Raw genomic sequence first — 3,126 nt, 5'->3', positions numbered from 1 at the left:
GTGGGTGTGAACTGCCAACCTTCTGGTTAGCAATGAAGTGCCTTGGGCACTGTGCCACCAAAGCTCCTTAAGCATCCTAACAGTAGCTGTAATTTACTGAGTGCTTGCTAAACTCACCAAACCACACCCATGGCTGTTAAATTGATTCCAACTTACAGGACTATGTAGGACAGAGCAGAATTGCCCCATAGGGTTTCCAAGGCTGTAAATCTTTACAAGCATACGCCTCATCTTTCTCCCCAGAGTGCTTGCTAGGTGCCAAGTTCACAATGCCTTAGAACAATGCCTCACACGGTTTATTTGTTGAATAAATCCAAGTGGCTTGAAATCATTCTCCCATTTCATAGAGGAGGACACTGGGGCTCCTGACGCTCAAAGAAGTTCACTAAGTTGACTGAGGGCAACTGCCAAGAAGTGGTAGCACCAGCCTTCACACTGGGCCATCAATCTGACACTACAGACTTTTCACTGACACAGGAGTTTGGGGAACCCAGGCTTTGCCCTTCTGACCTGACCTTCCTCAGTGCTTCTAGCAGTAATTACAGTGACTTAGAGCCTTACTGCCTCTTCTCTCCACTGCCCCTGCTGGTCAGGGGCTAAGAGTACATTTGAGCAGAGTGCTCAACAGTCAAGGCCTTCCAGGGCCCAGAGTCTCCAAACACACTGACCTCCTGCTGGGCAGCCACTAGTCTGTAAAGTGCCTTTGTGTGGATCGCTCCTTCTGTGAGGCTGAGCTCTCCCACTAGGGGGCATAGCTCCCATCAGTCCCCACTTTTTCCCTAACCCAAGGCACACTCCCATGGCCACCTTGTACCCACCCTTTCCCCCAGTGCCATCATTGCTGGCTTTTAGGAACCCACTATGCCCACGTGGCCAGCATCTCTATGCATTCTTGACTCAGCCAAGCTATGGGCCTGCTTCAGAGACAACTGAGGAATGTCCAGAATCCAGAGCACAGAGGGGGCCCCCAACACAACACCCTCTGGGGTGCAAGCAGAGGGATGGGAAGGCTTCCTGGAGAGAGAGGTGTACAAGCTGACTTGACCTTTTCTGGGGCCGAGGAAACCCTGACCTTCAGGTTAAGGAGGTTGCCGTGGAGGCCTGGGCTAAGGGACGATCCCTGTATCTGTGGGCTCCACCACAACTGGAAAATGCTGGGGACGCTGCAGGCTTCTTGAAGATCTCACCGTCAACCACAGCAGCTCCTGTCCCCCCTATTCTTGGGGCTCCTAGTTTCCTCCTCACCAAGGATTCACTTGGAGTGGAAAGAACACTGGTGTAGGAGTCGGCGCTCCCCAAAGCCAGTGCAAAGCCCACTCCATGGCTACACTCGTCACGTGATGGTGGGCATATGTTAGACTCCCTAGGCTGTTCCTGTTCCTTATAATGATGCTTCCAATCTCTGCTTCTTAGAAAGAAGATATACTAACGAATGACAAGGGGCTACATGGTATATGGCTGGTTTCCATAAACATTAAAAATGGTTTAATAAGTATCTATTATTTCTTATAATTTACTCTCACCTGTGGTCTTTGAACTGACAGCAGCAAATCTACAATCTTACAACTTCAGGATTGACAGTTTGGGGACCGTAGGCCGTATAGGGGGGTGTGGAGTGCAGGCTTTGTCTTTATCGCACTGAAGGTCTCCCACCAGGAACAGAGACCAGGTCACTGAGTGCCTGGGGGGGACAGGACCACTGGGGGTAGGGGTGTTCTGGGAGTAAAGGGACTCCGGACTTACAGTGTGGCCCCGGCCCCTTTCCAGGGTGGGCTCTTAAAGAGCAGGACTGTTCTGAGAGTGAGCACTTCCCAAGGACTTCCCTGCCGGGTCACCATGGTGGTGTGTTACTCACTGCCATGCACAAGGTTTGGAAGACTCTCTGGGTCAATGTTTACCCAAGTATGAATTTTTGCAACTTCTTGTGAGGATATAATTATTTCAGAATAAAAATGTTCTAAAAGGGAGAGGGACGTGAGAAAAGTATCCCAGGTGATGGAGGTGTGTCACCTACTGGCTTGCAAGAGCCAACTGTTAGATTTTCAGGAATTTTGCCAGCTGGTTGTTAAACACAAAAAAACAAGCCAAACTCACTGCCATGGAGTCAGCTCCAACTCACAGGGACCCCTCCTTGGGTTTCTGAGGCGGTATCACTACGGAAATAGATTGCCCAACGTCCCTTCTGAGGAGTGGCTGGTGGATTTGAACCGCCAGCCTTCTGATTAGCAGCCAAATGTCAGTGTTAAAAACAACATTTCCTTCTTACAATTAAATAAACCACATTAAAAACAAAGGCAGTCCAAAGGAGTATGTGGCTTCAGCCCAGCCTAGGGCTCCGGGCAGAAGGAAGATAAAGAAAGGCAGCTCCAGCCACTTGGGCCTCAGTCCCAGGACCCAGCATCAGCCAAACCTACCTGAGCCATCAGGGACCTGGACCGGCCTCTCCAGCAGGCTTTCAACAAGTTTCTGGTCTACCTGGCTGGTTTGTTGTAGGAATTAAGTAACACTGGCTGATGTACTCAGCAAAGTGTCTGCAGGGCAGGCCTTGACAAATGTTAATTTCTTTAATTCCAGGAAGTTCTTTGTAAGTGTCTCCTCCTTCAGCCTCTGGGTTGCTCCCCGCCTCCCATCTCCCTTACTTCTCAGTTCAGCTTTCTTAGCCCTCCCTCCTCCCTCTCTGGTGATTCCAGGTCACCTCACCCCTACTCACGGCTCCCCACCCTGCCTGACCAGGACCAAGCAGCAAACAGGCCACCCCGACAAGTGATCCCCAGGGCGAACCTAGGGGCGCGCCTTCCCTCCAAGTCTGCAACCCCCTTCTCCGCTCAGACCCCGCGGCCTCCTCAGAGTAGGGTCATTGCGCCACGCACCCCAAAGAGTGACCTTCCCCTAAAAGAAAGCTAGCGCGCCGCCGCCGTCGTCACCCGGCTCTCGGGCTTCCGGCTTCCCGGCTCGGCCACAGCCCTCACGGTAGGACGCCCCCACCCCGCGCCCGCAGCTGCGTCCCCTCCTCCCACCACCAACCTGCGGCAGCCAAAGGGAGGAGATTGGGGCACAACCCACTGCTAGGGCTACTCGGCCCCGCCGCTGCCCGCGCCTTCCACCGACCGGGCCCGGGGGACGCGC

At 52.9% G+C, this 3,126-nt stretch overlaps 1 protein-coding gene across 1 annotated transcript in view; it reads right to left on the bottom strand.

Annotated features, from left to right (window-relative positions):
* Window positions 1-2,954, bottom strand: part of MPST (mercaptopyruvate sulfurtransferase) — a 4,707-nt gene extending 1,753 nt beyond the window's left edge. The window contains exon 1 of the mRNA XM_007941744.1: window positions 2,925-2,954. The gene's annotated coding sequence lies outside the window, so the exon portion shown is untranslated. The remainder of the gene's footprint in view (window positions 1-2,924) is intronic.
* Between the last annotated feature and the right edge of the window lie 172 nt (window positions 2,955-3,126).

This window comes from Orycteropus afer, unplaced genomic scaffold (genome assembly GCF_000298275.1).
Source record: "Orycteropus afer afer isolate SDZICR_OR568_19922 unplaced genomic scaffold, OryAfe1.0 scaffold00083, whole genome shotgun sequence".
In the NCBI taxonomy this organism is placed as follows: domain Eukaryota; kingdom Metazoa; phylum Chordata; class Mammalia; order Tubulidentata; family Orycteropodidae; genus Orycteropus; species Orycteropus afer.
The sequence above is the reverse complement of the archived record's forward strand: the minus strand, read 5'-3'. Positions and strand labels throughout refer to the sequence as shown.